The 26,237-nt window shown below is 36.1% G+C and overlaps 1 protein-coding gene across 8 annotated transcripts in view; it reads right to left on the bottom strand.

The window, feature by feature from the left end:
• Nucleotides 1-24,490, bottom strand: part of LOC110667468 (uncharacterized) — a 33,601-nt gene extending 9,111 nt beyond the window's left edge. Inside the window, exons 1-3 of one of the 8 annotated variants that reach the window (XM_058150076.1) lie at nucleotides 23,920-24,490; nucleotides 20,257-20,321; nucleotides 18,647-18,725 (exon numbers count right to left, since the gene is read on the bottom strand). The gene's annotated coding sequence lies outside the window, so the exon portion shown is untranslated. Of the gene's footprint in view, nucleotides 1-1,322; nucleotides 1,473-18,646; nucleotides 18,726-20,256; nucleotides 20,322-22,511; nucleotides 22,647-23,919 lie in introns of those variants that run through there. The other 7 variants (XM_058150074.1, XM_058150080.1, XM_058150075.1 and 4 more) reach the window with 7 other exon arrangements.
• Nucleotides 24,491-26,237: the final 1,747 nt, after the last annotated feature.

The raw sequence follows: 26,237 nt of genomic DNA, 5'->3' as shown, positions 1-26,237 counted from the left end.
CCAAATCACAGAAAGCAATATCAAAACAGATATGAGATGACTCAGAAACAAGACAACACGCTTGGGTTGTCAAAAAATAGTGTAAATAATACCGTTTTAAACCTCCGAACCACAAAAGGCACAAGAATCAAGGAGCAACACACCAAGTAACTTATCCCTATCCAAGAAGAGGCCGTCGGAATTGCTCGGAAAAGAAACGGACGGCGAGCAGATGACGCACGTGCTTTGATGTGCTGGCGCGTGAAACTGCGTTAATCCTTCTGTCGGCGCGTGCGGCTCACGCGCAGCTCCACTGGTGACCAAACCTCCAGGAAGCTAGTCGCCAGTGACCTAGCTGGCGTTTGGGGTGGGAGGTGAGACAAGATGGTTACCCTTGATAGTGACCCAATTCTCCAGCAGCAAAAAACGTAGAGAAAAATAGAAAGAGAAAAAATAAAAAAGAAATAGGAATTTCCTTCACAATAGCTCTGATACTGTAGAAAGAGATGATTCTACTTAATTTCAATTAATCTGTACATGGGTATATATATATACAATTGATTCCTATAATTGTGTTCTACTAATTAGGAAGAAATCCTAAATAAGAAATCCTAAATAGGAATATAAAATACAAAATATACAGAGAAATAATATAGTGATTTGACTTTCCATAACACTCCCCCTCAAGTTGGAGCATAGATGTTAATCATGCCCAACTTGTTACAAATGTAGTCAATCCTAGCTCCATTCAAAGCTTTTGTGAAAATATCTCCTAACTGCTCTCCAGTTTTGATGTGTCCTGTTGAGATGATCTGTTGTTGAATCTTTTCACGAATAAAGTGACAATCAATCTCAATATGTTTGGTCAGCTCATGAAACACCGGATTAGAAGCAATATGGAGAGCATCTTGATTATCACACCACAATTTCGCAGGCAGGGAGGTCTTAAAACCTGTCTCATCTAGTAATTGAAGTATCCACATTACCTTACATACTGATTGTGCCATGTTTTTGTATTCGGATTCAGCACTAGATTGAAAAACTACACTCTGCTTCTTGCTTCTCCAAGACACCAAATTTCCTCCAACAAAAACGCAATATCCAGTAGTTGACCTCCTGTCAACCTTAGATCCAGCCCAGTCGGCATCTGAAAAACATTCAACATTCAAATGCCCATGATTACCATATAGCAAACTTCTTCTTGGAGCGCCCTTCAGATAACACAAGATTTATTCCAAGGCTTCCCAATGAGCAATAGTTGGGGCAGACATAAACTGACTTACCACACTAACGGCATAAGCAATGTCAGGACGAGTGACTGTAAGGTAATTCAATTTTCTTACCAATCTCCTGTATCTCTCTGGATCTTCAAACAACTCACTATCCCCTGCTAACAGTTGTAAAGTTGGAGTCATTGGTGCACTACAAGGCTTAGCACCTAATTTTTCTGTCTCTGTCAATAGATCGAGGACATATTTTCTTAGAGACAAGAAAATACCCTTCTTACTTCTCATAACTTCGATACCCAAGAAATACCTTAACAATCCCAAGTCTTTGGTCTGAAACTGGGTTTGGAGGAAGGTTTTAAGAGATGAAATACCTGCAAAGTCACTCCCAGTGATGACAATGTCATCCACATAGACTACCAGGAGAATTAGGCCAGCCTCAGATTGCCTATAAAATACTGAGTGATCACACTTACTCTTTTATATACCAAATTCCTGTACTGCTTCACCGAATCACCCAAACCATGCCCTAGGACTTTGTTTCAAGCCATAAAGAGACTTCCGAAGCCTACAAACTTTACCCAACTTCCCCTGAGCAACAAACCCAGGTGGTTGCTTCATATACACCTCCTTCTGAAGATCACCATGAAGGAAAGCATTCATGATATCCAATTGATGCAGGGGCCAATCATATGTAGCTGCTAAAGAGATAAACAAGCGAATAGAAGTAAGTTTAGCTGCAGGAGAAAAAATGTCAGAGTAATCAATCCCATATGTCTGAGCATATCCTTTTACTACAAGGCGTGCTTTTAACCTAGCCACAGAACCATCAGGATTTACCTTTACTGTAAATATCCATTTGCAACCAATAGCTTTCTTACCATTGGGCAAAGGCAACAGTTCCCATGTACCATTAGCATCTAAAGCCTCCATTTCCTCTTTCATAGTAGCACACTAGTCAGGATGAGACAATGCCTCACCAACAGTATTAGGGATAGGAACAGAGTCTAAAGAAGTAACAAAACACCGAGAATAAGAAGACAATTGATTATAAGAAACAAAAGAAGAGATAGGGTAAGTACATGAACGTTTACCTTTACGAAGAGCAATGGGTAAGTCTAGATCAGAATCATGATCACTATGAGGTACAGGATCTCCCAACGAAGTAGCTGGTGGAGGATCTGAGTCATAAATCCCTAATCTCCTGGAATAAACATGAACAATGAGAGGTCGAGTAGGTCTAGAGACAGAAGGAACAGGCTATGGGAGAGGACTAGACATTGGTTGGACAGTATATATTAAGAGATCATCCTCGTCCCCCTGACTCTCATATACAGATGATTGAGGAAAAAATGGAGTGGACTAAAAAAATATGACATCTGCAGAAACAAGATAACGATTAAGAGTAGGAGAGAAACAACGGTACCCTTTTTAGAGCCGAGAGTACCCAAGGAAGACACATTTGAGAGATTTTGGATCTAATTTAGTAACCTGTGGACGAACATCACGCACAAAACAGGTACAACAAAAAATACAGGGTTCAATAGGGAATAAAGATTTTGTAGAAAACAAAGCAGTATAAGAAATATCCCCATTAAGGACAGAAGACGGTATACGATTGATCAAAAAATATGCCGTAGAAACTGCATCCACCCAAAAGTGTTTAGGAACTTTCATCTGAAAAAAAAGAGCACGAGTTACCTCAAGAAGGTGTCGATTTTTTCTTTCGGATACGCTATTTTGGGATGGGGTATTCACACAGGAAGATTTATGAAGAATGTCATTTTGTGTCATATAAGAATGAAATTGTGCTGAAAAGTATTCTTTGGCATTGTTACTTCTTAATATGCGCACAGAAATATTAAATTGAGTTTTGATTTCATTACAAAAGACACAAAAGATAGAAAACAACTCAGAACGATTCTTCATTAAATACAACTAGGTAACACGAGAGTAATCATCAACAAAAGTAATAAAATAACGAAATACAGTTTTAGATGTAACAGAACAAGAACCCCAAACATCAGAATGAACTAACTCAAAAGGGTATGAAGCCCGTTTATTGACTCTAGACACAAAAGGCAAATGATGATGTTTTGCAAATTGACACGACACACATTCTAGTACTGATAAAGACTGAAATTGAGGACAAAGCTTCTTCATGGTAGACAAAGAGGGATGACCCAATCTACAATGAGCTTCAAGAGGTGTTAAGGTACTGGAGCAAACAAGCGACAACGGTACATGATTTTCCAGAATGTAGAGACCATCTGACTCGCGTCCTCTACCAATAATCTGCTTCATCGTAAGATCCTGAAACAAACACTAGTCAGGAAAAAAGGAAACAGAATAATTTAAGGTACGAGTAAGTTTACTAACAGAAAGTAGATTAAAAGAGAATTTTGGTAGACACAAAACAGAAGATAAAGAAATTGATGAAGTTGGGTTCGCAGTTCCAGAACCCATGACACAAGAAGTAGAACCATCAGCTAAAGTATGATGAGGAAGTGAGATTAGACCAAAGCGGATAGAAGACTAGAATTACTGTCATGTGATCATGCGCACTAATCAATAACCCATTTGAATGAAGAAGACACAAGACATGTAGTGGATTTACCTGACTCAGCGATCACAGTGACAGGGGAACTGGTAGGCTTTAGAGATGCCTGATACTGGGAAAATTGTGCAAAATCCTCTGCAGATACCAAAATAGTTTTCTCAGAGGAAGATATTGTAGAATTCTCTACTACCATATTTGCCATCTGTGATCGCTGATTTTTCCTCTGAAGTTGCGAACAATTATATTTTGTATGGCCAGGCTCATGGCAATAATAACAAATGACTCATCTTGAGTCTTGATTAGAACTAGCCTCTCCATTACGCTGATTACTTCTGTTGCCTGTAATTCCTCCTCTACTTCCTCTTCTATTACCCTATTGTCCATTTGGATTACGGCTAATAAGAGCACTACTGGCAGGCTGTGAAGATTGAATACTCTCTGTACGAGGACCCGTGTGAACGTTTCATGCAAAGAGGAAATCTCAGAACTGGAGAGAATCTGAGATTTAGCAGTCTCATACTCTGAAGGAAGGCCTGCAAGAAAACTCAACAGCCAGTTGCTCCCGTTGGGCCTGCTGAACTTTCACATCAGGACTAAAAGGCAACAATACATTAAGTTCCTCATATACCCGTTTAAAATCCATAAAATAAGCCGTGAGAGACTTATCCTCTTTCTCAGCACGGTAGAATGCCTTACAAACATCATAAATACGGGAGATATTCCTTTACCGAATCTGAGAAAATCTAAGTAATCCATCAATTTCTTAACAAATTCACAGTGATTAATTAAACTAATTACCTCACTATGAATCGAGTTCCGAAGCTGCAAAAACAATCGAGCATCCTCCCTTAGCCAAGTTTGTTGTGTATCATCAGTGGGTGGATCTTTAGTAAGGTGATCATCCTTATCAATGCTACGCAAATAGACCATAACAGTCTTACTCCACTCCAGGTAATTCGAACCATTAAGTTTGTGTTCCGTGATCTTAGTCATCACCGGAATCACATCAGAAATAACATTCTTATTGTCTGCCATTTGTTGAGACCAAGAAAACTAACCGAAACGCTAATCCAAAGTGCTTATAGCAGCAAAATAACTCAAAATCACAAATCAAGCAAATACCGAAATAGGATCTGAGAGCCCAACCTCAGGAGTCCTTTAATAGTATACTGGATCAGGCAACAGCACACAGTGGTGGAATGAGGGGTTTGAGGCGACACCGGTGATGTTGATCGGGGTTGAAACGGCCGGTCAGCGGCCAAGGTCTCTCCTGAGCTGAGTAGTGAGAACAAATAGTCACCCTAGATTGATGACCTGCTCTGATACCATGTAAAAAGAGATGAGTAGAAAGAGATGAGTAGAAAGAGATGATTCTCATTGATTTCAATTAATCTGTACATGGGTATATATATACAATTGATTCCTATAATTGTGTTCTACTAATTAGGAAGAAATCTTAAACAAGAAATCCTAAATAAGAATACAGAATACAGAATATACAGAGAAATAATATAGTGATTGACTTTCCATAACATAGTGATTGACTTTCCATAGAAGAAATGGCAGAAACTGTCAATTGGAATTTGAGCAAAACTCAATAAACTTCAGAATAGCACTATCAACTTATGGACACATTTGTGGTTGAATTTTGGGAATTACTTCCTATTATTATTAGATATTGTTAGAATCCCTTAATTAGTCTAAATCCCTTACTTAGTGTAAATCAGCTGTAAATTATAATATAATTAGGAATCATTATATTTATTAATTTCCTATTTAGTCCTAGCCTTTATATATAAATTAGAATTCTTATATATCATTTTTGTATGAAGAAATATAAAAGAAATTCTCTAAATTCTCCGTCTTCTACAAGGTATCAGAGCTGTGCCAAAATTTTTTGGCGTGAACAGTATAGTTCTGGGTAGTTTTTTTGTGGGTCAAGTTTCTACGTCGTTCTAAGAAGGGCAGTGACTATCACCACCCACCTAAGGAGGGACACCAGCCGATCGGCCTATGCCCGGAGTCCCGCCGCTGTCCAGTGAAGCACGTGAGCTCACTCGCCTCCAGAAGCCTCACATCATTCTTCACGTGCCAGCGCGTGCACCCTTTTTCAGGTGATTTCTCCTGTCGTGCCTCTTGCCGATGACCTTCCCTGTCGAGCGCGCCTCTGACCAACATGTTTTCACACTTGGTTTGCACTTTCTTTTTTGGCACCTTCCATTGCTCAGTTTCTTGCTTTTTGCCTCAGTACCTATTCTTTTAATTGAAAAATGACTGATGGAAAGAAGGAAGCCTCTGAAACAAAGGTTGGATTTGTCAATAATTATCCCTCTTTACAAATTACTCCTGTAAAGTTGGATGAAACTAACTATTTGGCATAGTCTAGATCCTGTCTACTGTTCATTCAGGCTAGAGGACTGCAGGGGGTATATCATTAGAGATAAGAAAAAGCCAGAAAGTACTAGTTCTACCTACAATCAGTGGGAGTCGGAGAACTCTCTTGTTATGTCATGGCTCATCAATTCTATACAATCTCATATAACTCGTGGGTATTTACTGTTGGACAGTGCAACTACCATTTGGATTGTTGTTTCCCAGACTTATTCTCAAGTTGGGAATGATGCACAAATTTATGAGCCTAGGAACAAGGTTCATAGAATGAAACAAGGTGAGTTGACTGTTGCTCAGTATTATGCGGAATTGAGTGATTTATGGCAAGAGTTGGATTTCAATCAGGACTTTCAGACTTCATGTCTGGTTGATGCAGTTAAGTTCCAGAAATTGATTGAGAAGGAACGAATATATGATTTTCTTGCTGGGCTAAAAGTGGAGTATGATCAGATTCGGATCCAAGTACTTGGTAAGGATCCTTTGCCCACCTTATGTTCAGCAGGAGGAGAGCAGAAGAAGCGTCATGATCAATTCTACAGTTGTTGATAAGGCTAGGCTGACTGCTGACTGCTAACTCCTTACGAGAATAGTCACATGGTCCATCAGATAAGGATCACTTGCATTGTGACTACTGTGGGAAATCCCGGCACACCAAAGAACAATGCTGGAAGCTGCATGGCCGCCCAACTAAAGGGCGTAGAGGAAAAAGGATGACTGTGCTAGACCACAAGCAAATGTATCTGAGGCTGAGTGTTTTTGAAGAGACTGTTATCACTGGGATGTTTTCCAATGAAAAGGTACAGACTCTAAGGTGATTCCTATCATAGCTTGAATCACAATCCAATACAGTTGCCCCTTCTAACTTCGTCAACCCAGGTAATGCTTTTTTTGTCAATCATAATAATTCATTTTGAGTCATAGATTCTGGAACAAATAAACATATGACAGGCTCTTCAAATAAATTCATATTCTATTCTCCATGTTCAGGCAAAGAAAAAGTCCGCACTGCGGATGGATCCTTATCTAATTTTTCTGGAACAGGTTCTGTTAAATGCACTCCTACTATAAGTCTTAATTCTGTCTTACATGTGCCTAGCTTTCCTATTAATCTTCTATCTGTTAGTTCTATCACAAAAGCTCTTAACTGCAAAATTGAATTTTTTTCTCACTCACTGTGTATTTTAGGAATTAATAACAGGGAGAATAGTTGGTAATGGTAGACTGCAAGATGGGCTATTTTTATTGAATGATTGTGTTGATCAAACCATGTTGGAACAGTCTATGGGTGCTGAGGAAGAAATTATCCAGTGGAATAGGAGACTTGGACATCCTTCATTTACTGTTTTAGAGAAACTTTATCCTCTTTTGTTTAAGCAATGCAAAACTGAATTATTAGTATGTGATGCTTGTGAGTTTTTCAAACATACTAGACAATGTTATCCTGCAATAAAGACAATGTTATCATACAATAAATAATAAGGTTTTAGTTTTTTTTTTTTATGACTATCCATTATGATGTGTGGGGACCTACTCAAACTTTGTCTTTATCGGATTATAGATGGTTTATGACTTTTATTGATTGTTGCAGTAGGTTAACTTGAGTATATCTGATGAAAGGGAAAAATGAAGTATTTTCATGTTTTCAGCAGTTTCACAAAGTAATTAGCACCCAGTTTAATGCTTATGTTAAAATACTGAGAACTGATAATGGCATAGAGTATATGAATGGAGTTTTTCAGGAATATTTAAAGTTACATGGAATTTTGCATCAGATTAGTTGTGTTAACACTAGTGTTCAAAATGGAGTGTCTGAGAGAAAAAATAGATACTTACTTAAGGTTGCTATATCTCTTATGTTTACAATGAATATTTCTAAACCTTACTGGGGGGATGATGCTCTTTCTGCTGCATATCTTATTAACAGGATGCCACTCCGGACTTTAGAGCTTAAGAGTCCTTTAGAGGTTTTGCAAGGTAAAAATTTATATACTGTTCCTACAAAGGTCTTTGGTTGTGTTTGCTTTGTTTATCAGCCTAATAGGGGGAAGTTAGATCCTTGAGCCCTCAAGTGTGTCTTTGTTGGTTATTCCAGTACTCAGAAGGGGTATACATGTTACCACCCTCCTACACGAAAATATTTTGTGAGCATGGATGTTACCTTTAGGAAATCTGAATCTTATTTCCATCCACCTCTTCAGAGGGAGCATAGGAAGGAAGAAGAGGTGTTTTTCCCTTCTTCTTTGTCTTCTCTCAACTTTCAACTTCAAAGTGAAAATCTGGGTTTAAAACTTGTACCTAATAATGATACTCAGAGGAAGTCACCTAAATCTCGAAGGAGACTAAATAGATCAGATTTGAGAATCTATACTCAGCGGAACAAGACAGATATAGCCATCAAGCAGGAGACTGCTGATCAATTGAAATCTCTGAATTCAATTCCTAAACATTCTAAGGTATGTGATGAGTCTCTTTTGGTTCTTGAAGAGTCTAATTTTAATTCTCGGTCTACTTTTTCTTCTTCTGATAATGATCTTGATATTCCTATTACTCTCAGAAAAGGTGTTAAAACCTATACTAAACGTCTCATCTCTAACTTCATTTCCTATGATTCTTTGTCTCCATCCTATAGAGCCTTTCTATTATCTGTTTCCTCTGTTTCTATCCCACAGGATTAGAAGAAAGCATGTCTTGATCCAAAATGGAAGGCAGCCATGGTGGAGGAGATGAAAGCTCTGGCAAAGAATGAGACATGGGAACTTGTTACTCTTCCACCGGGAAAAAACCACTTGGATGCAAGTGGGTGTTCATTGTGAAACATAGAACAGATGGTTCAATTAAAAGGTATAAGGCTAGGCTGATAGCAAAAGGCTTTACACAGACATATGGGGTAGATTATCAGGAAACCTTTGCTCCTGTTGCTAAAATGACTACCATCAGAATTTTACTATCATGTGTAGTAAATCTTGAGTGGGATTTGCAACAGTTTGATATAAAAAATGTATTTCTACATGGTGATTTGGAAGAAGAAGTGTATATAGAAAATCCTCCAGGATTTGAGGATGAGAAGACCAAATGAAATGTTTGTAGATTGAAGAAAGCACTGTATGGCTTAAAACAGTCACTTAGGGTATGGTTTGACAGGTTCAGTAAGGCTATGGTTTCCTTTGGATACTGCCAAAGCAATGCTCATTACACCTTGTTTATAAAACACTATAAGGGTAAGATCACTCTGCTTATTGTTTACATGGATGATATTGTGGTAACTAGTGATGATAGAGAAGAAATGGCTCATCTAAAGGAGCAACTAGTACAGGAGTTTGAAATCAAAGATTTGGGAAGGCTAAAGTACTTTCTTTGAATAGAGATTGCCAGATCAGATAAAAGAATCTTTATTTCTCAAACGAAGTACATACTAGATCTGTTGGAGGAAACAGGAATGCTAGGTTGTAAATTAGTAGAGTCTCTCATTGAAGCAAATTACAAATTGCAAGCTGGAGTTGGGGAATCAATGGATATAGGGAGATATCAGAGGTTGGTTGGCAGACTGATTTATCTTTCACATACCATACCAGATATAGCATATGCAGTGGGTCTAGTGAGTCAGTATATGCATGATCCTCGTGAACCTCATTTGGAGGCTGTTTTTCGCATTTTGGGATACTTAAAATCTGCACTTAGGAAATGACTTCTTTTCTCAAAGTATGGCCATCTTCAGATTAAGGCCTTTACAGAAACAGATTGGCCTGGATCTCTTAATAATAGGATATCGACATCTGGTTACTATAATTTTATTGGTGGTAATCTAGTCACTTGGAGAAGCAAGAAGCAAAATATGATAGCTAGATCTAGTGCAGAGGCTGAGTTTAGAGCAATGGCTTAAGGTATTTGTGAACTATTATGATTACGAAAGTTGATGGAGGAATTAAAATTGCTGGAAGCTAGTGATTTGTACTTATTCTGTGATAACAAAGCTGCCATCAATATAGTTCACGATCCAATTCAGCATGATCGGACAAAGCATATAGAGATTGACAGACACTTCATAAAAGAAAAAGTTATCAATGGTTCCTTAAGTATCTCTTACGTAGGATCGAAAGACCAATTAGCTGATATGTTTACTAAGGGATTAAGTTGTAAGGGGTTTCATACCCTAGTTTGCAAGTTGGGCATGTGCAACATACATAAACCAACTTGAGGCAGAGTGTTAGAATCCCTTAATTAGTGTAAATCCCTTAATTAGTGTAAATTAGCTATAAATTAGAATATAATTAGGAATCATTGTATTTATTAGTTTCCTATTTAGTCATAGCCTTTGTATATAAATTAAAATTCTTGTAAATCATTTTTATATGAAGAAATATAAAAGAAATTCTCTAAACTTTTTGTCTTCTACAGATATTAATTCTTGTTTTAATTAAGAGTAATTTCCTTTTCGGAATTGTAATCCCTTGTATACAGGGATTGCTATTTATAGTAGGATTATTATTATTTCCTAGAGGGATTTCTATTTCTAGTAGGATTATTACTATTTCCTTTCTTATTATTATTTCCTTTCTAGTTATAAACCTGATGGAATTAGGATTTCTAATTCTAGTAGGATTCCAATAGATTTTGCGTAAACCTCTCTTATTCACTTGAATTAATAAAATTAAGCAGAACTATTTTCAATTAAATTGAGATCTGGACTCTCTTCTCTAACAAGTCTAAAGTTAGAGCTCCCTTTTGACAAACTCAAGTTTTTAGCAACAATAGGCCGAGGAAAGTATCGATGTAAAGCAAAAGTTTTAACTTTTGAATAAGATTTCACTGTTAACAAGCCTGTGACAAGATCCTAGGCACAAGAACATAACAAATTAGTATCAGAGCCAACCGTCCTGAGCGACTCAAATCTGAGAGAAGAGTTAAGATCTCTTTTCCAGGAGGCATAGGCCATATCCGAAGCTAAGGTGACTAAAGCAGAATCGAGAATGGAGGCTCGAGTTGTACAATCAAAAGCCAAGATAGAAGCACGATTACAGATTTTATCTCAGCAAATGCGGGAAATTCTTAATGGTGCTAGTAGAAGCCGAGGAAGAGAATTCGATGGAGGAATAGGCAGTAGCAATAGTCACATGCTTAACAGAACAGAAGAAAAAGTAGAAGGGTGACCTATAGCAGGAGTTGTTCCACAGTACACTAAGCTGGATTTCCCAACTTTTTATGGAACCAAAGATCTGTTAATTTGTTTGCATAGATGTGAGTGTAGAAAGAGATGATTCTCTTTGATTTCAATTAATCTGTACATGGGTATATATATACAATTGATTCCTATAATTTTGTTCTACTAATTAGGAAGAAATCCTAAATAAGAAATCCTAAATAAGAATACAGAATACAGAATATACAGAGAAATAATATAGTGATTGACTTTCCATAACATAGTGATTGACTTTCCATAACATAGTGATTGACTTTCCATAACACTCCCCCTCAAGTTGGAGCATAGATGTTAATCATGCCCAACTTGTTACAAATGTAGTCAATCCTAGCTCCATTCAGAGCTTTTGTGAAAATATCTCCTAACTGCTCTCCAGTTTTGATATGTCCTGTTGAGATGATCTGTTGTCGAATCTTTTCACGAACAAAATGACAATCAATCTCAATATGTTTGGTCCGCTCATGAAACACCGGATTAGAAGCAATATGAAGAGCAGCTTGATTATCACACCACAATTTCGTAGGCAGGGAGGTCTTAAAAACCTGTCTCATCTAGTAATTGAAGTATCCACATTACCTCACATACTGATTGTGCCATGGCTCTGTATTCGGATTCAGCACTAGATCGATAAACTACACTTTGCTTCTTGCTTCTCCAAGACACCAAATTTCCTCCAATAAAAACGCAATATCCAGTAGTTGACCTCCTGTCAACCTTAGATCCAGCCCAGTCCGCATCTGAAAAATATTCAACATTCAAATACCTATGATTACCATATAGCAAATCTCCTCCTGGAGCGCCCTTCAGATAACACAAGATTTATTCCAAGGCTTCCCAATGAGCAATAATTGGGGAAGACATAAACTGACTTACCACACTAACGGCATAAGCAATGTCAGGACGAGTGACTGTAAGATAGTTCAATTTTCCTACCAATCTCCTGTATCTCTCTGGATCTTCAAACAACTCACTATCCCCTGCTAACAGCTGTAAAGTTGGAGTCATTGGTGCACTACAAGGCTTAGCACCTAATTTTCCTGTCCCTGTTAATAGATCGAGGACATATTTTATTTGAGACAAGAAAATACCCTTCTTACTTCTCATAACTTTTATACCCAAGAAATACTTTAACAATCCCAAGTCTTTGGTCTGAAACTGAGTTTGGAGGAATGTTTTAAGAGATAAAATACCTGCAGAGTCACTCCCAGTGATGACAATGTCATCCACATAGACTACCAAGAGAATTAGACCAGCCTCAGATTGCCTATAAAATATTAAGTGATCACACTTACTCTTTTGCATACCAAATTCCTGTACTGCTTCACTGAATCTCCCAAACCATGCCCTAGGACTTTGTTTCAAGCCATAAAGAGACTTTCGAAGCCTACAAACTTTATCCAACTCCCCCTGAGCAACAAACCCAGGTGGTTGCTCCATATACACCTCCTCCTGAAGATCACCATGAAGGAAAGCATTCTTGATATCCAATTGATGCAGGGGCTAATTATATGTAGCTGCTAAAGAGATAAACAAGCGAATAGAAGTAAGTTTAGCTACAGGAGAAAAAGTATCAGAGTAATCAACCCCATATGTCTGAGCATATCCTTTTGCTACAAGGCGTGCTTTTAACCTAGCCACAGAACCATCAGGATTTACCTTTACTGTAAATACCCATTTGCAACCAATAGCTTTCTTACCAGTGGGCAAAGGCAACAGTTCCCATGTACCATTAGCATCTAAAGCCTCCATTTCCTCTTTCATAGCATCACACCAGCCAGGATGAGACAGTGCCTCATCAACAGTATTAGGGATAGGAACAGAGTCTAAAGAAGTAACAAAACACCGAGAACAAGAAGACAATTGATTATAAGAAACAAAAGAAGAGATAGGGTACGTACATGAACGTTTACCTTTACGAAGAGCAATGGGTAACTCTAGATCAGAATCATAATCAGTATGAGGTACAGGATCTCCCAACGAAGTAGCTGGTGGAGGATCTGAGTCAGGAATCTCCAATCTCCTGGAATAAACATGAACAACGGGAGGTCGAGTAGGTCTAGAGACAGAAGGAACAGGCTGTGGGAGAGGACTAGACATTGGTTGGACAGTATATATTAAGAGATCATCCTCCTCCCCCTGACTCTCATACACAGATGATGGAGGAAAAAATGGAGTGGACTCAAAAAATGTGACATCTGCAGAAACAAGATAACGATTAAGAGTAGGAGAGAAACAATGGTACCCTTTTTGGAGCCGGGAGTACCCAAGGAAGACACATTTGAGAGATTTTGGATCCAATTTAGTAACCTGTGGACGAATATCACGCAAAAAACAAGTACAACAAAAAATACGGAGTTCAATAGGGAACAAAGATTTTGTAGGAAACAAAGTAGTATAAGGAATATCCCCATTAAGGACAGAAGACGGCATACGATTGATCAAAAAACATGCCGTAGAAACTGCATCCACCCAAAAGTGTTTAGGTACTTTCATCTGAAAAAGAAGAGCACGAGTTACCTCAAGAAGATGAAGATTTTTTCTTTCGGCCACGCCATTTTGGGATGGGGTATCCACACAGGAAGACTGAAAGAACGCCATTTTGTGTCATACAAGGATGAAATTGTGCTGAAAAGTATTCTTTGGCATTGTTACTTCTTAATATGCGCACAAAAATATTAAATTGAGTTTTGATTTCATTACAAAAGGCACAAAAGATAGAAAACAACTCAGAACGATTCTTCATTAAATACAACTGGGTAACACGAGAGTAATCATCAACAAAAGTAATAAAATAACGAAATCCAGTTTTAGATGTAACAGAACAAGAACCCCAAACATCAGAATGAACTAATTCAAAAGGGTATGAAGCCCGTTTATTAACTCTAGACACAAAAGGCAAACGATGATGTTTTGCAAACTGACACGACTCACATTCTAGTACTGATAAAGACTGAAATTGAGACACAGCTTCTTCATGGTAGACAAAGAAGGATGACCCAATCTACAATAAGCTTCAAGAGGTGTTAAGGTACTGGAGCAAACAAGCGACCGCGGTACATGATTTTCCAGAACGTAGAGACCACCTGACTCGCGTCCTCTACCAATAATCTGCTTCGTCGTAAGATCCTGAAACAAACACTGGTCAGGAAAAAAGGAAACAGAACAATTTAAGGTACGAGTAAGTTTACTAACAGAAAGTAGATTAAAAGAAAATTTTAGTAGACACAAAACAAAAGACAAAAAAATTGACGAAGTCGGGTTCGCAGTTCCAGAACCCATGACACAAGAAGTAGAACCATCAGCTAAAGTAACAGTAGAGGAAGTGAGATTAGACTGAAAAGCAGATAGAAGACTAGAATTACATCATGTGATCTGTCGCACTGAATCAATAACCCATTTGGATGAAGAAGACACAAAGCATATAGTGGATTTACTCGACTCGTGATCGCGATGTGAGGAACTGTAGGCTTTAGAGATACACGATCTTTGGGAAAATTGTGCAAAATCCTCTGCAGATACCAAAATAGTTTTCTCAGAGGAAGATACTGTAGAATTCTCTGCTTCCATATTTGCCATCTGTGATCGCTGATTTTTCCTCTGAAGTTGCGGACAATTATATTTTGTATGGCCAGGCTCATGGCAATAATAACAAATAACTCATCTTGAGTCCTGATTAGAACTAGCCTCTCCATTACGCTGATTACTTCTGTTGCCTGTAATTCCTCCTCTAGTTCCTCTTCTATTACCCTGTTGTCCATTTGGATTACGGCTAATAAGAGCACTCTTGGCGGTGTGAAGATTGAGTACTCTCTGTCTGAAGGACCGTGTGAACGTTTCATGCAAGAGGAAATCTCGGAATCGAGAGAATCGAGATTTAGCGATCTCATACTCAAGGAAGGCACAAGAAAACTCATAATGACCGGTTGCTCCGTTGGGCTCTTTGAACTTTCACATCAGGACTAAAAGGCAACAATACATTAAGTTCCTCATATACCTGTTTAAAATCCATAAAATAAGCCTTGAGAGACTTATCCTCTTTCTCAGCACGGTAGAATGCCTTACAAACATCATAAATACGGGAGATATTCCCTTTACCAGAATACAAAAAATCTAAGTAATCCATCAATTCCGTAACAAATTCATAGTGATTAATTAAACTAATTACCTCACTATGAATCGAGTTCCGAAGCTGCAAAAACAACTGAGCATTCTCCCTTAGCCAAGTTTGTCGTGTATCATCAGTGGGTGGATCTTTAGTAAGGTGATCATCCTTATCAATGCTACGCAAATAGACCCTAACAGTCTTACTCCACTCCAGGTAATTCGAACCATTAAGTTTGTGTTCCGTGATCTTAGTCATCACCGGAATCACATCAGAAATAACATTCTTATTGTCTGCCATTTGTTGAGACAAAGAAAACTAACCGAAACGCTAATCCAAAGTGCTTATAGCAGCAAAATAACCCAAAATCACAAATCAAGCAAATACCAAAATAGGATCTGAGAGCCAAACCTCAGGAGTCCTTTAATGGTATCTTTGGATCGTGCAACAACGACACAGTGGTGGAATGAGGGGTTTGAGGCGACGCCGGCGATGTTGATCGGGGTTGAAACGGCCGGTCGGCGGCCAAGGTCTCTCCTGAGCTGAGTAGTGAGAACAAATAGTCACCCTAAATTGATGATCTGCTCTGATACCATGTAGATATAGATGATTCTCCTTGATTTCAATCAATCTGTACATGGGTATATATATACAATTGATTCCTATAATTGTGTTCTACTAATTAGGAAGAAATCCTAAATAAGAAATCCTAAATAGGAATACAGAATACAGAATATACAGAGAAATAATATAGTGATTGACTTTCCATAACAGTGAGCAATTCTTTTCCTATCAAATGACTTCTAAGGCAAATAAAGTATGTCTTACACCATTTCATATGCTTGGAGAAACACAAATTTGGTTCTATAGATTGGAAAAAGAAGAACCAAACATAACATGACTAGTCTTCAAGGATTATTGCAATTTGAGTTTCAGACCTCCACTCAGTCGCAATTCTTTGAGCGAATTGGTTAATTTAAACCAAGCAGGAACAGTAGAGGAGTACCAACGCCAATTTCAAAGTTTGCTAGCTCAAGCAACAAACAGTTTGAGTAGACCAATGGGTGGACTTATTTAATACGGGGCTAACTAATTCAATCAAGCTTGATGTGGAGATGCAAAATCCACCAAGTCTAGCATAAGCAATGAATTTAGCAAGAGTTTTTTAAAGAAAACAACAGTTGGGAGAGACATACGATAAGGAAATTGGACAAATTCACAGTCCAATACAAGAACAACAACTATTTCATCAATTCCGCCTGTAACCAAGGCTACCGCCAACCAGATCATTAGCACATCACATAATTCTAGTTCAGGAAGTGTTTCATCTCTTTTTATTAAAAAAATTGAGCCTTGCAGAGATGCTTGAGTGAAGAGCAAGGGCCTTGCTATAATTGTAACAAACCATATTCCTCCAGGCATCAATGTAAGAAGTTATTTTGATTAGAGATGGATGATTCAGAGGAAGCAATGAGGGAAAAGGACTATGGATGACTCATAGTCTTATCCTACTATCGAGTTTGGGGACAAGCTATTTCTCCAAGAGGAAAGTGATGTTATGGACGCATTTGTGGTTGAATTTTGGGGATTTACTTTCTATTATTATTAGATATTAATTCTTGTTTCAATTAAGAGTTATTTCCTTTTCAAAATTATAATCCCTATCATACAAGGACTTCTAATTCTATTAGGATTATTATTATCTCCTTTCTAGTTATACACTTGATGGAATTAGGATTTCTAAATCTAGTAGGATTTCAATAGATCTTGTGTAAAGCTCTCTTACAAAAGGGTCACTTGAATTAAAAAAATTAAGCAAAACTATTTTAAATTATATTGAGATCTGAACTCTCTCTTCTCCAATGAGTCAAAGGTTAGAGCTCCTTTTTAATGAGCTCACGTTTTCAGCAATAATAGATCGAGAAAAAAATCAAAGTAAAACAAAAGTTTTAGTTTTCGAATCAAATTTCATTGTTAACAGGTCTGTTATGAGATTCTGGGCAGGAGAACATAACACACTATCCCAAATTGTAATACCAATACCAAAAATGCTACTTGTCTATTCTTTTGTTTTCTCAATATTCTGCCACTTGATGTAGCTTTCATTCTATCAAAGGCCCAAAATATGCAAGCAATATTTTGTTAGACAACATGGCAAAGTTGTTTATATTGGGTCAAACCTAGTTAGGCAATACAAGTAGAATGGCAAGCACCTAGTAAGTATTCAAAAACCATATTTAATTATCATGATTGCAAGTACATGCAATACTTTTTTTGTATAAACTTCATATGCAATGGCTACATGTTTCCGTGCATTGGCATTTTTCAGCTAAATCAGATGTCTTTAGTTTCAAGGTGCTACTTGAGCTTGTGAGTAGTCATGATGGGAAAAAATGTAGAGGACCTTTTAAGCGATATAAGTATCACTTCTTCTCATTAACTAAAAATCTAGCCACAATATTCATTCAACCAAGCTATGCTATGTCACCAACCATTACCACATCCTATTCAAAATTGACTAAGGAGGTAAAGGAAGTCCAAATAAACATATCATATTCAAAATCAACTATAGAGGCTAGGAAGCCCTGTTGGGTAGGACTATGCATGGTTTTTGGGGATTGTGAACTGTATTGAACCATACTTATTTCACTATTTTGGTATGGTTCTAGTTATTCACGAAGAATGAAACTAAAACCGTACCGAATCGAGAATCAATTTTATACATATGTTTTTCTATGATTTTTTTGGATATATATATATATTATAATTATGGATTATATCTAACCTAATATTATCTTTCATTCCTCTACCCTCTCTTAATAATTTTTGCTATAAATACATTAAATCACTTGATAATTCTTAATTATAATTATACTACTATTTTACATAATATGCTTAATCCTTAATTATATATGCGCCTTATAGTTAAAAATTATATAATTATGAAAAAGGTTAAAGGTATATTGTATAATATATTTGTATTATTATATTATATAATATTCTTAATCCTAAATTATATATATACTTTATAATTAAAGATTATAGAATTAAAAAAATAGTTAAAATGTATATATTAACAACCAACTCTTAAGCTTAAATGGCAATTCATAAATGACTTTTCATGAAAACAATTGTATAAAATTGTTTCAAGAATTGAAATCCGAATTGAAATCAAAGTACCGAGAACTGACCTGAAACTGAAACATCAAAGAATTGAACCAGAACTATACACCCCTACTGTTATGATAGCAAATGTGAAGTGGAAAAAAGCTGCATTGGAAAAACCAAGTCTAAGTAAGAGACACATTAGTGGAAAATGTCTTATGGACTAATGCCTTAAGGCTTTTAGTTAGATGTTGTGTGAAAGTTGTTGGGATAGTACACGTTAAGGGAAATGGCACATTGGAAAGACAAGAAGGAATTGCGCATGGTACAATTAACTAAACCATGCGACTATCTTTTGCACCAAACCAAACCTACCAGTTTAGTCATCTTTCACACTGTAACTGGTCTGCCCAATTTGGATTCTTTGGGTCTTCATTTTTTTTTCCAAGTTCAAGTAAAATTTTTTAATTTAATTTTAAGTCAAGATATTATCAATTAGGCTAAAGTAAAAATTTTTTTAAAACATTTGCATGAAAATTACTAAAGACTTGACTAAAAAAACTTAAAAAAAAAAAAAAAAAAAAACTATGATGTCAATAAATATTGTAAAACCAAATATAAAAATTGCCACATTACTAATATTAGTATCTTCTACTAGAATAATAAGAAACAATAATAATAATTTAAAGAAACATAATTCAACAATATAAGAGTTCGTTCTCATACTAAATTTAGCATTAAAGTATACAACTCAACTCAATTAAGCCTTTATCCCAAAAATTTGGGGTCGGCTATATGGATTCTCTTTCTCCACTCTAAACGATTTTGGATTAAATCCGCGGAAATGTGTAATGCTTCTAGATCATGTTGTACTACTCTCCTCCAAGTCAGTTTAGGTCTACCCTTTCTTTTCTTTCTATCCTCTAACCTAATATGCTCTACTTGTCTAATTAGAGCCTCCGTATGTCTATGCTTCATATGACCAAACCACCTCAATCTCCCTTCTCTCAGCTTATCCTCAATTAGCACCACTCCTACCTTTTCTCTAATACTCTCATTACAGACTTGATCTAGTCTAGTATGGCCATTCATCCACCTTAACATTTTCATCTCCAATGCAGTGTTGCTCTTAAGGACTAAATGAGGGCCATAAAAGTGGAAATGACCAATGGACCTAATGCCTTGAAGTTTGGGATCAATTGTGTTGTCAAGACCACGAGTGTGGTTCTCTAACAAAATCCTACAAGAAGGATTCCCCCAAGCACTTTGGGCTCCCCAGTTTTAACAAGTCCCAATAACCAAGTCATTTAAACAAACCAACTTAATGATAACAAACTTGCAATGTTTTGATAAGTGTCTTTTGGGTCAAACCAAAATAGAAAAATGGATAAATAATATGGGTAAAGATTCACTTTTCTCAACACCCATACCAACAATTTAATTTATCTTTACTCTCATATTTAACTACCATATTGATTACTCATATCCTTTATTTCCCTAAATTCTCTTTTTCTAAAAATGACTCAAATAAAATAAAATAATTGCCATGATAACTAATCACTAGGAAAGGAATAGGCCATTAACTATCATACACATTTGATACTTGAATTAACCCTCTCAATTCAAAGGGCAATAATTTTACCTAAAATGATGATAGCAAGAAGCTAAAAAAAGCATTCATCAATATGTTACATACCATGGATAGATTCAGTTTCAAGATTCCATTCAAATGATCTCTACATTCTCCTCAACACAAACTACCTTCTTAAGAAAATGATAACAACAAAATAATGAATCAGCTTCCTGAAGAGCAACACTGCATTTGATAAAAGCACAAAAAAGCATATATAGGACTCAACCATGCTTTCAAATAACGGCCGTTACGTAACATGATGGTTGTTATTTACATGTTTTGGAAGGGCCTGTTATGTGATACATTGTTATTTATAGGCAAATTTGCGTTGGAAGTGTAATGGCCGTTACAATTGTTACGTAAGGGTAACGGCTGTTATTTACTGTTACGTAACAGTAATAGCTGTTACTTTAATTATTCCTTTGTTGAATCACATGGAAATAGTGTTATTTTGCTTCTCTTTTCTTTATCTGTGTATTCTTGCTTTCACAGCCACTATATCTCTTATATTCTCTCAAATTTTCACCCAAATTTCTCCTTTCTTCTATAAAATCTCTCCTTATTATTTGCTAAGCTAATATCATTATTAAATATCTCTATTCTAGCTATAAATTATTTAATGCTAATGATATCTAAACATAATAGATTTAATGTATTTATTTGATGTATTTGTGCTTATTACATAGTTGCGTATCTTTTTAGGGATTTAGGGAAGTCCAAAGCGCCTAGGGGAGAATCCTTTCTCGATGGATCTTGTGAAAGAACACACTTAAGGCCTTGACACCACATCTATCTTAAAATCTTAAAGCAATAGGTCTATGGGTCTTTTCTGCTTATATGTCTCTCATTCATCCCATCTTTTTTCGATTTAGGAATTCCACACTTGTATATTCCTAAAAATCTCTCCCTCAAGCGTGAATCTCTTCTACATTAGGCCTACTGGATTCGCTCCCCTCGAATGGAAGCATTTTTTCCCAACTCAAGCATTATGAAGTCACCAAGAGCCCAATTACTCGACCAAACCTGCACCAGAATGCACCACAAAGAGTCATGCTAGAGCCATTATGTGCCCTGAGAGTTTCCATTCCATTGGCATGCTCTTCTCCAGAAGAGTACTTTTCTACTCCATTGGGCCTATGTCTCCAAACCCTTCCATCATGTGCCAAAGCACCACGGAAACCACCGACCATCGTTTCCATACTCATCCTTGCCGAACTATCGGCTCTGATACCACTTGTTAGAGATTCAAGAAAGCCCAAAGAGCCTGGGGGAGAATCTTTTCTTGATGGGCCTTATGAAAGAACACACTCATAAATTTGGCACCACTTCTAACCTAAAACCTTAAGGCAATAAATATATGATCCTTCTCACTTATATGTACATCACTCATCTCATTATTTTTTGATGTGAAAATTCCATATTTGCATATTCTCAACAATAATTTTACTTGTATCTGCTAATATATAGTCATTTTATAAGCATTGTAAATTTTTCAAAAAAAATTTGCGTAGAGCTAAGCCGTTACTATTATGTTGCGGCCATTATAGGCCTATTTCTGTTAACCGCAACCGCAACCGCAACTTAAAACCATGGAATCAACCAAATTAAAAATTAAAAATTTTCAAAAAAAATAACTTTGTAGTATGCTTCACCAAGATATACCGTACTGAAAACTAAAGAAAAATAAGAATTACCAAAACTGAATGAGAATTAACTTGCTTTTATGCTAAAACTTGAGTTTCATCACCAATCAAACGAAAGACCAAAAAAAAGGGTTAAAATAATGTCCAACTGAATTCCAATCGTTCGTATTATAGACACAATTCAAGGCACCCTAAGGCACAAAGGGATCTTCAAGCCTCAGCTTGTACACACACATTTGAGAGGTGAGGCACAGGAAAAATAAAATTTTCCAGAAACTTCCCAATTAACAACATATATCCATTACTTTCAAAAAATTAAAAAAAAAAAATCATATATCCATTGGAAACTAATATCTAGCTAGCACTCCTCCTTTTGAATTTAACTATCATATGTTACATGTAGTTTTTTTTATGGAATCATTTCTCTACAAGAATGATCAAAATCCATACTCCATAACAAGGAAAAGGGCTAAAACTACTAGAATCCATATTTAATACCAAAAAATGGTCAGCACCTATCTCCATATGAGCAAGGGACAACAACATTCTAGGTTTCTTAAATTTCACTTGGGAAAAATAAATGGACAAAAAAAAAAGACAAGAAGAAATGGGTTAACAAAATGGAAAGAAAACAAAGGACTAGAGAGGAAAAGTAGAGAAGGAAAGAGAGAGAACCAAGGACTAGTCATTTTCGTTAGCTTGTTTAGAAGTTGTTAAAGGCTCAAGGCGCACCAAGGCACAAAAGGTCCTGGACCCTAGCGAGCGCTTGTGCGAGGTGAGCCGCAGCGCAAAAATAAAAAATTCATAAAAAATAAATTATTTAAACACTATAAATTTAATAAATATAATATTAATTACTTATAAAAATATATCTGATATGATAGTAAAAATATTTGCTAAAATGGGTTAACAATTGCAATTCAAAAAGTATCAAGTGCAATCAGCCAAGAGGATTTTTATTTGATTATCTAACCTAAAATCCTTTGCACTAGAACATTTACATGGTGTGTGATTGAGAACCAAAAAGTAAGCAGTATGCAAAGTATATTAGGATTTAATGGCAGCCATCAAACCAGAAAATATACTTTTCACACAACTCACTTTGCATTAAACTGATTACCCAGAAAAAAAGGGGGGGAAGAAGAAGAAGAAGAAGAAGAAGAAGGAAAACTACCAGATTAAAGACAAGCATTTTAAAATAAAATAAACCTTCTTACCCAGCTCATTTAAAATAAAAATCTTAGGCGCATACAATGTCAAAAAAAAGAAAAGGACATAAGTTTAAACAAGGGATTCAATTGAAAAGGCAATGACAATTCTCTGAACTCAACACAAAATATAATCTAGAATTCAAATAAATTTTCCGTGCATAACTAAAGTTGTTCCTAAGATCATACTAGTAATTCTTTTATAAGCCTAACGGTATATAAAGCTTCAATCTGACAAAATGTCCAAATCAATCGAAGACAATGTCGCCAACATAAAGACACAGACACAGAAATTACTTCAAATAAAATCATATTCAAACTTCTCAAATAAAAAGATTCAGTAGACAGAGATAATCAATTTAACATCCTCAAAATCACAAAAAAATAATCGCAATTAATTCAGAGAACCCAGAAACTTTTCATGCCATAAATATGCAAAAATAATTAAAGAATTAACTATCAAGAACACAAGGTTCAGAACCCAAACAGAACATTGAATAAAAGGATTCCAAAAATAAGCAAATATCAAGCAACAATAACTTCAGATTCTAATTGGTTAGCTTTTGTTTTTTTTTTCTATTATGGAAGCAAAACATTAATTTACTTGCATCAATATCATCGGCTTTCTTTTCCTTTTATTTTCTTATATAGCCCGACAGTAAAAACATCAGAATTTGTTTAAATATTTTTAATAAAACAAAATCCTAAACCCATTCATTTCTTTTATCCAAGAAAAGCCTTAAAATATCTAACTAGAAAACTGTGGATTTTAACAGAACAAATCACTTTTTTAGCCATTAACAACGAGACTGAGGATATGTGTGCGCTTGTGTAGAAAGAGAGGATAACAGAACCGATAACTATGATTTATTTACCTGCTGAGTTCGCAATAAATAACCGGAAAACCAAGAATGAGTTGTCAACACTTCACCAGAAACGAGTCCTCCTCTACGCTAGTAGTCACGCGCTGCCACTGTTGAGCCTCACCGGAGACTAATGGGAACTGAATAAGCAGGCGACTCCCAGGAATGCCAAGGTCGGAGATGAGCTAACAATATCTTAAATCGACGTCAAGTGTCTTCAACTCAAAGTTCTCGATCTGATTTTTCCGTTGGTTTTACGGCGGAAAAGGAAACACTGGCAGAGAATGAGGTAGCAGGTCAAGCAGGAGGACTAAGAATAAATGTGTTTGGTCTCTCGGCCACCAACGGCGAAAAGAAGCAATGGTTTGGGCATAATTCCGGCAGAAGAAGACTCACTGGGTTACTGACGCTGGCTTATAACTAACAAACTGATTGGATAGAAGTACAAGGAAGCGTCAAGAGAGACTCTCTAAAGCTGAAAGAGACCTTCTGTCTTCGGCTTTCACATTTTTTTTATATATTATTTTTTTGTATTTTTTTCCCCCTTGTCCCCAGCGCACAGCTCTGCTTTGGCAGTTGGTGGTCCCACAGACGAATGATTCTGCTCTTCCATTTGTGTCCGCTCTCCTTTTGGGTTAAGATCCGGATACTAAAAAACGTTTTATTAAAGAATATTATTTTAAATATTATTTAAAAAATCCTTTCAAAAAATAATTTAATTATTTTTAAAGTTTTATAACTAAAATATCTAAATTTAATTTTAAAATAATTTTATTAGCACCCTAAATTAAATTTTAATTAATTTTGAGCTAAAACTAATGTAATTAAGTTTTCTTATAGTGAAAATTTAAAAGTAGTAGAGAAAAAAAATATATAAAATAATTATTGTCAACATATACACGTGAAAAAGTGGAGATTTAGTGCCTTTTTAAGAAGTTTATAAAAGACCAGATAATTTTTTCAATTAATTGATCAACAGCCAACAAATCTAATCAAATAGCAAACCAATTCGAGCACAATTTGCCTTTCAAATTTCAGTCCTTATTTATTTTAGTTTCACTCATTTTCTTTTTAATTATTAGCATATCACCACCACCATCACCTCCACTACTTATGCATGCACCTATATTACGTCAACCCAAACCTCATGTTGACTATGAAGCCTTCAAGATAGTTTTTGAAGAGTTGTATGGACCTGACCATTGTCAGATAGGTCGTCTTGAGCTTCATAAACCCTGTCCAAACTGGGTGAATAGAAATAATCCCTTCCCTATGAATTATAGAATACCTGAGTTCACTTTGTTTTCAGCAAATAGGTTACAATCTGTTTTAGAACATATTGATAAGTTTACTATGCAATGTGGTGAGCTTGATAATTATGAAAAATTTGACATTTTTAAACTAAGATTGTTTCTCAATTCCTTCACTGCAACTATATTTTCATGCATGCTTCATTACCTAGAGATTCTATGCATACTTAGCAAGATATGGAGCACTTATTTCACACAAAGTTTTACAAAATTGAGCATGAGATGTCTATTGTTAAGTTGTTTAAAATTTACCAAGGGTCAGGAGAGTATGTAGATTCATACATATCTAGGTTCAAGAATATGTGTAACAAATGCAAAGTATTTTTGCCTAAATATGAGTTTGTCAAGTTGGCCTAAGGTGATTTAGACATTGAGCTTCAAAAAAAGTTTCAAGGTGTGGAGTTTAGAGAATTCCTTGAGTTTTCTACAAAAGTGGCAGACTATGAAGAGTTGCTTAGGGAAAAAAAAAATAAGAAAAGGAAAACTTCCATTGGCACCTATTTTTAAAAAACTTTTCATGATGATGGTATTTTTTATTATGTGAATATGGGTAGCTATATTTGTCCTATGTTATCTAAACCAAAAAAAAAAACTCTAAAACCATCGAGGAAAGCCTTTTCTAACCCTTTGCCACCCCTGCAATAATATTCTTTTGACATAACCAGGGCGAAGGAGATTTTTTATTTTATTTTGCAAGAAAAATTCTTGATTCTTCCACAAGGACACAAAATGTCATCTAAAGAAGAGGTGAAGGGCATGGATTACTGCAAGTATCATGATATTTAGACTCATCACTCTAATTACTGTCAGGCATTTAGGAATTTGATCCAAGATAAGATCAATAAAGTTGTGCTCAAGTTCCTAGACCAAAGTGAGACTTCAATGTTGATTAATGAGAATTTGTTTCCACCTGTGACAACCACTAATGCCACTAATGTTGATCTAAAAGAACTATTGGAGGATAAGAAAATTAGGAATAAGATGCAAAAAAATCCAAGTCCAAAGCTAAAATGGGCCTGG

This window comes from Hevea brasiliensis, chromosome 7, assembly GCF_030052815.1.
Source record: "Hevea brasiliensis isolate MT/VB/25A 57/8 chromosome 7, ASM3005281v1, whole genome shotgun sequence".
In the NCBI taxonomy this organism is placed as follows: domain Eukaryota; kingdom Viridiplantae; phylum Streptophyta; class Magnoliopsida; order Malpighiales; family Euphorbiaceae; genus Hevea; species Hevea brasiliensis.
This window is presented reverse-complemented; position numbering and strand designations above follow the sequence as displayed.